Genomic DNA, 11,930 nt, shown 5'->3' with positions numbered 1-11,930 from the left:
GGACACCCTCTTCAATAAATGTTACTGTGAAAATTGGATAGCCATGTGCAGAAGAATGAAACTGATCCCTGTCTCTCACCATATACAAAAATCAACTCAAAATGAATTCAATACTTAAATTAAGACCTAAAACTATAAAAGTACTAGAAGAAAACATAGGGAAAACTCTTCAGAACATTGGTCTAGGCGAAGAATTTATTAACTAAGACCTCAAAAGCATATGAAACAAAAACAAAAATAGACAAACGGGACATAAACTAAAAAGTTTCTGCAAGCAAAAGAAATAATCAACAGACTGATGAGGCAACCTGTTGAATGGGAGGGAATATTTACAAACTATTCATCCAACAGGGGATTAATATCCAGAATATACAAGAAACTCAACAGTACAAAAAAAACCCAAATAATTTAAAAGTAGGAAAAGAACATGAATAGATATTTCTCAAAAGAAGACATACAAATGGATAATAGGTGTATGAAGAAATGCTCAACATCACTAATCAGATAAATACAAATCAAAATCACAATGAGATATTACCTCACCCAAGTGAGAATGGCTATGAATAAAAAGACAAAAAGTAGCAAATGTTGGCAAGGATGTGAAGAAAGGGGAACTTATACACTGTTGGTGGGAATGTAAACTAGTTTAGCTACTATGGAAAACAGTATGAAGATTTCTCAAAAAAACTAAAGATAGAATTATCATTCAATCCATCAATCCCATTGCTGGATATCTACCCAAAGGAAAATAAATCAATATATCAAAGGGACAACTGCAATCACATGTTTATTGAAACATTATTCATGATAGCAAAGATAAGAATCAACTTAAGTGTCCATCAATGCATAAATAAACAAAATGTGGTATATAAAGTCAGTGGAATACTATTCAGCCATAAAAAGAATGAAATCCTATCATTTTCATGCTAAGTGAAAAAAAAAGATTATATGCATTATGATTTCAGTAATATAAACATTTAGAAAAGGGAAAATATTTTAAGGAAAAGAATAAATCAGTGCTTACCAGAAACCCAGTAGTAGCAGAAAGACATAGACTCCAAAGGGGATGCCAGAAGGCATACTGGAGTGCCGAAAATATTTTATAACACCATAGTGCCCGTGGTTGTATGACTTTATACAATTGTCAAAATTTATTGAATTGTATAGGTACTGAAAATTGATGGATTTTATATATAAATTATACCTCAATAAGCTAACAAAAGTACTTTCTTTGCCCCTGAATTTATGTATTTGTGTGCATGTATGTATACACACATACACACAAATATTAGGTTGTCAAACAAATCTGAGGTGAAAAGATGGAATATATTTGAAAACAGAGATAAAGGTTGTTATAAATTCAAAATCTGTGGTTTTTAAAAAAAGCTAATTAAAAATACTTGAAGTAATCTTCCACTTAAAAATATGTCAGATCTTTATCATGAGCAAAAGTAATTCTAACTTTTAAAAAATCCTATTAAAGCTATTTAAGACGCTTCAAAAATACAAAGAGTCAAGGAGAAAGGAACAAAGATTCTCTAAGTGAAAACCATGTGTTAAGTCTTTTAATGTGTGTATTACCTCATTTGATCCTGTGAGTTAGATCGAGGTATTGCCTGAGGTGTATCAAGCAGCTAGAGGTGTAAAAGTGATTCAAGTTCAAGCCTATTTTAACCCCAAAGCCTTACATCCAGCCTTACTTTCTATATCCAGGAAGATGGAGTTTTATTTCAAGGTCATATGAGATCTGGGAAGACATCTAAATGTAGAGAATTTCTGAATACCCCCAAGTAAAGATTAGGTTTTTCTGCATCCTATTTGCCAAGCATTATGCTGGGCACCTTGTCATATCTCATTTAATCCTTTTAACAATCCATTGAGCTGGGCACCATTGTTAGAGCCATTTTGCAGATAAAAATCATTATAAATGTCACTTTCTTTATCTGACACCAAACCCTGTGTTGTTTTAATATCACTGCTCACCTTCATAGCTGATCTTCAGTGTTTTTAGTGTCTGCCATTTTCCATTAGAAACAGTAACCACACTTATTGCAAGTCAAATGCTTAAAAGTCATAAGCATACCCACATAACAATTCTTTCCTATTGAGCCTATTTCTTTGGCAAGTTCACTTACCCTTGTTTCCACCCTTCTGTTATTTGTCCTTGTCTGCTGTGCAATGTCTCTCCCTCAGTTAGTTCCTTACACTAAAATTCTCTTTCTTATGTCCTAGTCTTTTGTCCAGATATAGAAAATCAGGGTTCTCATTGTAGAAGACAGTGTGGTCATTCCCCACAGACCTAAAAACAGAAATACCATTTTCAACTCAGCAATCCCATTACTGAGTATATGCCTAAAGGAATATGTCATTCTATCATAAATACACATGCACGTGTTTTGTTCATTGCAGCACTATTCAGAGTAGCAAAGACATGGAATCAACCTAAATGCCCGCCAATGATAGACTGGATAATGTGGTATATATACACCATGGAATACTACGTAGTAATAAAAAAATGAGATCTTGCCCTTTGCAGGGACATGGGTGGAGCAGGTGGTCATTATCCTCAGCAAACTAACACAGGAACAGAAAACCAAATACTGAATGTTCTCACTTAAAGTGGGAGCTAAACGATTAGAACACATGGACACATAGAGGGGAACACCACACACTGGGGCCTATTGGAGGGTGGAGAGTGGGAAGAGGGAGAGAGCCAGGAAAAATAACTAATGGGTACTAGGCTTAATATCTGAGAGACAAAATAATATGTACAAGAAACCCCTATGGCAAAGCCTGCCCTTGTTTTATTGTAACCAGCTCTATCTTCTTTCCTTTAATGTTTTCTATCTAACATTAACTGACGATGCTATAACGTGGGTATAATTTCCCAACTCTCTGAATTTCCTTCATCTTCATCCAGTTACTGGGCTTCTGCAGGTTTGGTAATAGTGGAAAAATTCCTTCTGTTGTGATTTTTATTGTTATGGTTTATTTCTAATTTGGCCTTCTAGTCTTTTCTAGACCTCAAGGGGCCATAAGCCAAGATAACCACTTTCTAGGAGAGCCCTGATGGGGAAAAGTTGGATTGGAGTGTGTCAGTTAGGTGACACACAATGAGGTAAGACCAAAACGCGTGAAACAGAATAAACATATTACTTACAGATCCCGGAGAGGTCAGGGGTACAAACAGGAGGCCAGTGAGAAGAGGTGGAAAGGAGCCCAGCCTGCAGGTAACTAAGGGGCGAGGAAAAGAGGACCCGTGGACCTCTTAATAACGGCATTTGGAACTATGCCCTTATTAAGGTCCATGTGTGATAACCCGTAGGCTTTCCCCCAGGGGTTGTGGATTGGCTAGTTTACAGAAACACGTGGGAAGGGGAGAATTTATTTACGTGACTCTGGTGTTGATCATTAGGGATTTTTGTGGTCAGCAGCTGTGAGGTGTCTTGGTGTTTTTGTCAGTGGGATGAGGAACAAGTGGGCTAGCTCACAAATACACAGAGAGGGGAAATTTTAACTAGCCCAAAGGTACTACTGGGTTTCAAAAAACTCATGTTAGGCCTAGAAATGAATGCCAATGCAGCAACTATAGAAAAAAAATAATGTGTGACACCATCTTATGCAGGGGCTACATTTTAAAGTCAAAGCAAATGAAAAGGAACATGAAGGATATCAAAATTGTTATTAAAAATGTCTTTAGAAAGGGGCCACATGGCAAGTCAATGTAGTTTCTCAGAGAGTCCATTACAGTTATCTTTGGAAAATAAATCACCATTTCTTTAGTTAAGCTGCAGTCATAGTAGGTAGCTTACATGCTGGGGTCATTGTCTATAAATACATATGTCTGTTTATTTAATCACTAGAATTACTTTCAGTGAAGCAAGATGATCTTACTAAGAAAGTTACATAGGAATTGAGATCACCTGAGGTTGAAGAGATTGGTCTCCTGTCTCAAGCTCACTGAGTAGAATGGCACTGGAATTACCTGCATTTTCTTGTTCTTTCTCTCCCCCCTTCTCTTTTTAAATTTTGGACAGCATTCAGAGTTGAGTTTACACACATTAAATGTATAGGTGATGCAGCACTACTACATCAAGATATAAAGCGTATACCTTATAATCCTTTGTGTGTGGCCCAAAATCTAGACTTTATGGATAAGCAGTGTTTCTTTTGCCCTTTTCTGTGGGACAATTGACAAAAGGATTGCAGAAGTTCACCAGGATGCCAGGTCACTATGTCTAGGACTTCCAGGCAAACCATTCCACCAGTTTCCTTTTATCATACTCAAAAACATGGGCAAATGACATCATCATCTGATATCTAATCCTATATCTCCCTGTGGCATGATTTAGCAACCTACTGTCTCAATTTCATCATCCATGAAGCAGAGATAGTGGGAGACAAATTGGTGATTATTAATTTTGGCTAGAAATAAAGACATTCATTTTATGGGTATATGTTGAGCTTATTCCTTTTTCTTCCAAACTTTGGGGTCTTTAAAACATCAGCAGGTTTTTGGAAAGTCCTATTCCCTCCTAACTTTTAAAGTTTTCTGTCCTTTGAGGGCAATTTAATCCATATGTTTCTTAATGGCTTTCTCTTAAAACATCAGTGTTTTTTTTTTTCCTCAGAAGTATACAGTATCCAAGAGGCCTTAATATATGCTTTGAAGGAAGGTTTCTCTTGTTGTGTTTTTCCTTTTTAAAACCTGGAAATTATTGTTTGCCAAATATAAATTAACACAGACATCGAAAGGTTTGAGTTTAGGTTGAAACTTTCTATCCATGAATTTTGAATAGTTTCTAAACTTGGCATAACCAGTCCTATAGTTGGTCCTTGTGGCCATTGGCTAAAGAAGATAGTCTCTTGTGTTTTAAATAAAATCAAAAAGTTAAACAAATGCAGCTAATAATAAGACATCAGATGTCATCATGTGGCAAAGGGAAAGATCCAAACTCTCATGAGTTTTGGATCAACCATGCATGTTATTTAAGAAGCCCACAGGCTACTTGCTTTGTTCCCAGAAACCAAATACTAGAATTTCAGAGGGCTCAGTTAAGCCCTTTGTCAAGTATTCATGATCATAAAACTCCAGAAAATGGAGGTGGGAGAGGTGCAAGTTCATCAGATCCAATGCCCTTCTATTAGATAGTATTATGATTCTTACATTGACTCTATCACTCTGCTTGGTTTCCTGGGAATTCAACAGTGCAATAGCTGTGCAGAGGGGGACATTTTTTCAGTTTTGTTCTGCAGTCTCAGGCAAAATATACATTTTTATGGTTGTACCTTAAGAATTGTTTGGTTGTGACCACCATTATAATCTATTCTTCCCACCAAACATGACTTGCTGTGCCCAACGCAACATGGAAACTGGAAAGTACTGTCAAGCTAAATCATTAGAGGTGGCTGTGTCAATTTCCCATTGCTACAATGTCCCTGAATCTACCATTCCTGCAGCTTCAGAGCCCTTGATCACATCTGGTAAATACAGATCTCAAACCTAGAGGGATTAAAAAATGGGTATATCATTTTCTGTAATACTTCAGGTACCCAACAGATTAGGGCTTTTTTCTGAGGACCTGTGAGTCTGCCCACTCACTGCCTAGTAATAGAAAACCAGCATCTCTCATCAAATGCCAACTCTGACTCCTATTTGTTTCCCTGGTACATCACTTACTCTTCATCCTATGATTAATCACATTCAGCTATTTGGCAATTATTCAGATGCCTCGTGTGTTTTCACCACTGCACACATTTGCTTCTGCCACTTCCATAGCCTGGGACTCCTTTCTCCCTGCCTCTCTATTTAATTCGTACTCATCCTTAAGTTCCACTTACATGCTGCATTCTTTACATCCAAACAAGACAGCCCTAGTCAGAATTCTTCACTCCCTGCTCTCCTCTCAAATACCATTGTGTCTAATACCATTATTAGTAGTACTTACAGTCTAATTAGTGCTATAGTTAGAACTTTGTACATCAACCTACTCCAATAAAATATGAATTCCTTGAATGTATTATTCATGTAAGCATTTCTAGCTACTAACATTTTAAATTTTTTCAGTAAGTATTTAATTGAATTAGTGCCCAATAGCATAAACCATGTATTATACTAAATTGCATACCATAATATAGTGACAAATAAAATTCTTGACCATGAGCAGTAACATTCCAAACTACATTATACAAACATCCACACTTAAGTGCTTTGTTATCTAACACAAGGTTGACAATCTTTTTTCCGTAAAAATCCAAATAGGAAATATTTTAGGCCTTTGCAGGCCACATACAGTCTCTGTCACATATTTTTCTTTAAAATCTTTTTTTTTTTATTATTATACTTCAAGTTCTAGGGTACATGGGCACAATGTGCAGGTTTGTTACATATGTATACATGTGCCATGTTGGTGTGCTGCACCCATTAACTTGTCATTTACATTAGGTATATCTCCTAATGCTATCCCTCCCCCACCCCCCACAATAGGACCCAGTGTGTGATGATCCCCTTCCTGTGTCCAAGTGATCTCATTGTTCAATTCCCACCTGAGTGAGAACATGCAGTATTTTGTTTTCTGTTCTTGAGATAGTTTGCAAACCATTCCTAGCTTGCAGGTTATACAAAAATAAGCCAGGAGCCAGATTTGGCCTGGGGCCATAGTCTCTGCTCCTGTGCAATAAAACTTCCTGTGATGATGGAAAGTTTCTCTACAGTGTCCAATACGCTGGCCACTAGACATATATGGCTACTGAGCACATGAAATATGGCTCATGTGACCAAAATATTATATTCTTAATGTTCTTTCATTTCAATTAATTTTAATTTAAATAGTTATATATGGCTATTAGCTCACCTACATGAGCAGATAATTTAGAGATTATTTGAACTACCAACCCCCTGGAATAAATGTGAGTAGGTGATTTTGGAAGTGAGCAGTCAGCCACCAGCAAATGTAACTGATGATATGCTTCTTTACTCAATATGAAACAATAAGTCCCACAAAATGCCTGAATGTTATTTTTTAAAAGCCTTTCTATTTGTGTGCATTTAGAACAAGGAAGGATTTTCAGATCTGGTGGCTGCATAAAGTTACTGCAGTTGAGGGAATTCAGAAAGTCAAGGTTAATTCTTACCATCTTCAAGGAGCCCCCAACCTGATAAACAAACAAACAAAAAATGCTTTTTACTTTTAATTTACTTGCTGAGAAATCTGTTTCCAATTCCCTGAAGGCCTTTAAGTGCCCCTGCTACCTCATCACCTTTCCTAAGAATATACTACCCTTCAAAATTATGAGGGCCTAATGTTTTAGGAATCTCTAGGTTCAAGTGCTCAGTGAGATGCATGCATTTTTCCTCCACCTAGTTGAAGGCATTTGCCATGGTGTTACCACAGTGGGAACCAGATGATGATAAACTGAACAAGAATGGGGGCAGGCAAAATGAGAAGACATGGACAGAGAGTGAGATAGCAATAGATCAAGGGAGTTGTGTCTTCTTGGTCAAAGAATTGTAGAAGAGGGATATTAGAGCAAGTCAGCTGAAAGAAGTATATGTAGTGAGTGAAATTTGAAATTGAGACATTGGAATTGGAGCAGTCACCAGTGATGACAGGGTCCAAGATGAAACTTGACTGTGGTGGGGTGGAAAATAAATAGTATGTTGTTGGATATAAGGAAGTGAGGGAATGAGAACCTGGTGTTGGATGGGTCATCTGTTGTAGATGTTGAAGTCACAAAAAATGGCAGTAGATTTAGGGTCAGGAGCCAAAGTTGTCAGGGAGCTGAGGGTGGGCTGCAGTGGCATAACCCACTGGTAAATAGATGACAGCAATAGTAAGAGATAGGAGGTGGCATAGAGAGATGGCATCACGCTAACTGCTCCCAGCTCCATTTATATACACATCTACTTCCTGGGCAAAAGCTGATGTCGGAAGCTCCTTTTGTGCTGAGACATCTGCCAATGAATAGACCCTGCCTTAACCTGCTTGTCCTGGGCTAGGGCCATTTCCCATTTCAGGCCTCAAATACAAAAGGACTCACCAGCACTTCCAATTTTTGCCTAGTCCCCCAAACATATCATGAGAGTATTCTGGAGTTGGAGGCCTCTATCCTCTATCCTTTTGAAAGAGACTCTGGTAAGGACCTGTAGTAGTGATGGTTCACCGAAGATATATAACTAATTGTGTGTGTGTGTGTGCATGTGTGTGTGTGAAGAGAGGAAGAGAGACAGAGACAAAAAAAAGAAAGAGAGAACAATTTATTTCAAGTAATTGGCTCACATGATTGTGGAGGCTGGCAAGTTCAAAATCTGCAGAGTAGTGAGGTAGGTTGGAAACCCAAGGAAGAGCTGATGAACCCGAGGAAGAGTCTGAAGACAGTCTGCTGCCAGACTGGAATTTCTTCTTCCTCAGGGAGATCTCAATTAGTTTTTTTTTCTTAAGATCTTCGACTGATTGGAGGGTAATCTGCTTTATTCAAAGTCTAATGATTTAAATGTTAATCTCATCTAAAAAAATACCTTCACGACAACATGGAAGACTGAGAGTAGGAAATTGATATAAGTTATGCAAGATTTTAATTAAAATGTGAATGCTTCCAACAAACTATGTCTGCTAACTCAGAAGATACCATCTCTTGCAACATTGGCCAAACTCTTGCATGCGGATATAAAGGGACATTCCGTAGTGCTTGCTAGTCTCATCTTCTTATGAAGTCACCATTTCCGCACCTTCCCCTATTTTATTCTCAAGGGAGTTCTACTTTCTCATTACTTGATTTCTTTTCTAGATTTATCTCATGAAAAATGAGCCTACTTCTGCCTTCTTAGAAATGTTTACTCAACAGGAGACACAAGCAGGTAATTTACATATTGCTATAGAAGAGTCTAGTGCTATACTTGTGAATTCAAAGTCTCTCATACCTGTCTTTGTTTTCAGAAAGTCTGTTAATCTACACTGTAAATCTCTCACGAATGCAGAAGATACCTGCCACTCCTAGAGTTGAGCGCTACTTTATTCATTGGTAACTAACTTTATTATCTACACTACACAGACTTCTGCACCATAGACATAGGCATTGCCAATTATATATATTCACTGCACACCAAACTACCTAGAAATCTATTATATATTTTGGAACCTTGTTGGCAATAAGTTATGATTATTGCTTTGGCAGAAACCCACTGCAATACACAGTGCCTGGCATCTAGTAGCATATTTTATTCTTGCTATTATAAATGAATAGTTGAAAACAAATTCCTGGATGGTGATACTTTTGTCTAAGAACTGTGATATGTCTGCTGTCTAAATCACAATGGAGTTTTTTTATTTAACAATGAGGTATTGATTGCCTGACTCCTATATTTATTAGTGTTTTCAGTGGAACCTTTAAAAAACTCAAAGGGAAAAATGGGGCCATCCTTTTCTATCCCAGGAAGTGTCCCATTAATGTTCCTCATATAACTCAGCATGTGTTGAGTAATTTCTCATCTTACATTATTGTATAGAAACCCAGAGGCCAACTGACCACCCAAGCAGGCTGCTTTAGGAAGAAATAGTCTATCTTTGATTGACAGAGCAAGCCCAACATGCAGTATAAGAGTGAACAGCATATACAGACCATCTAGAATAAGGAAGAAAATGATACATTTTGGACTCATTGGCTGACAGGAAGTCAGAATGGCCATGGAAGTGTGAGGACAAAGTCAAGTTCAAGTGAACCTCAAAAATGTATGAATAAAAAACCGGTTCGATGCATTGGACAGGCAGTAAAATTCTTTTTATCCCACACCCTGCAGAGAATCCTAGCTTTAAAACAATCTAAATGTCTACCAGGCTCTCATCCTAGAAGAAAGTCACTTTGCCAAGGTTTACCTTATGCCCCTCAGACTTGCGTTTCCTTCTGTTTGTCTCTAAAGTTGCAGCTTCAGTAGAGTCAGTTATTTGAACATATGGCACTTTTACACTGTTGGTGGGACTGTAAACTAGTTCAACCATTGTGGGAGACAGTGTGGCGATTCCTCAAGGATCTAGAACTAGAAATACCAATTGACCCAGCAATCCCATTACTGGGTATATACCCAAAGGATTAGAAATCATGCTGCTATAAAGACACATATACATGTATGTTTATTGCGGCACTATTCACAATAGCAAAGACTTGGAACCAACCCAGATGTCCATCAATGATAGACTGGATTAAGAAAATGTGACTCATATACACCATGGAATACCATGCAGCCCAAAAAAGTTGAGTTCATGTCCTTTGTAGTAATATGGATGAAGCTGGAAACCATCATTCTCAGCAAACTATCGCAAGGACAGAAAACCAAACACCTCATGTTCTCACTCATAGGTGGGAATTGAACAATGAGAACACTTGACACAGGAAGGGGAACATCACACACCAGGGCCTGTCGGGGGTTGGGGGAAGAGGGGAGAGAGAGCATTAGGAGATATACCTAATGTAAATGACGAGTTAATGGGTGCAGCACACCAACATGGCACATGTATACATACGTAACAAACCTGCATGTTGTGCACATGTACTCTAGAATTTAAAGTATAATAAAATAAATAAATAAAAAGAAAATGTACATCATAACACCAGGCAATCAGGAAGGCTATGCATATGTGGGGACATGTGCTATATGAGAAATCTCTGTACATTCCTCTCTATTTTGCTGTGCAAAATAAAGATCCTCTTTAAAAAAAAGAACATGTGGTACTTTTTCTTTTTTTTTTTTAATTTATTTATTATTATTATACTTTAAGTTGTAGGGTACATGTGCATAACGTGCAGGTTTGTTACATATGTATACTTGTGCCATGTTGGTGTGCTGCACCCATCAACTCGTCATTTACATCAGGTATAACTCCCAATGCAATCCCTCCCCCCTCCCCCCTCCCCATGATAGGCCCCGGTGTGTGATGTTCCCCTTCCTGAGTCCAAGTGATCTCATTGTTCAGTTCCCACCTATGAGTGAGAACATGCAGTGTTTGGTTTTCTGTTCTTGTGATAGTTTGCTAAGAATGATGGTTTCCAGCTGCATCCATGTCCCTACAAAGGACACAAACTCATCCTTTTTGATGGCTGCATAGTATTCCATGGTGTATATGTGCCACATTTTCTTAATCCAGTCTGTCACTGATGGACATTTGGGTTGATTCCAAGTCTTTGCTATTGTGTAGTGCTGCGAAAATTAATTCAAGATGGATTAGAGACTTAAATGTTAGACCTAATACCATAAAAATCCTAGAGGAAAACCTAGGTAGTACCATTCAGGACATAGGCATGGGCAAAGACTTCATGTCTAAAACACCAAAAGCAACGGCAGCAAAAGCCAAAATTGACAAATGGGATCTCATTAAACTAAAGAGCTTCTGCACAGCAAAAGAAACTACCATCAGAGTGAACAGGCAACCTACAGAATGGGAGAACATTTTTGCAATCTACTCATCTGACAAAGGGCTAATATCCAGAACCTACAAAGAACTCAAACAAATTTACAAGAAAAAAACAAACAACCCCATCAAAAAGTGGGCAAAGGATATGAACAGACATTTCTCAAAAGAAGACATTCATACAGCCAACAGACACATGAAAAAATGCTCATCATCACTGGCCATCAGAGAAATGCAAATCAAAACCACAATGAGATACCATCTCACACCAGTTAGAATGGCGATCATTAAAAAGTCAGGAAACAACAGGTGCTGGAGAGGATGTGGAGAAATAGGAACACTTTTACACTGTTGGTGGGATTGTAATCTAGTTCAACCATTATGGAAAACAGTATGGCGATTCCTCAAGGATCTAGAACTAGATGTACCATATGACCCAGCCATCCCATTACTGGGAATATACCCAAAGGATTATAAATTATGCTGCTATAAAGACACATGCACACGTATGTTTATTGCGGTACTTTT

Source organism: Macaca nemestrina, chromosome 14, assembly GCF_043159975.1.
Source record: "Macaca nemestrina isolate mMacNem1 chromosome 14, mMacNem.hap1, whole genome shotgun sequence".
In the NCBI taxonomy this organism is placed as follows: Eukaryota; Metazoa; Chordata; class Mammalia; order Primates; family Cercopithecidae; genus Macaca; species Macaca nemestrina.
This window is presented reverse-complemented; position numbering follows the sequence as displayed.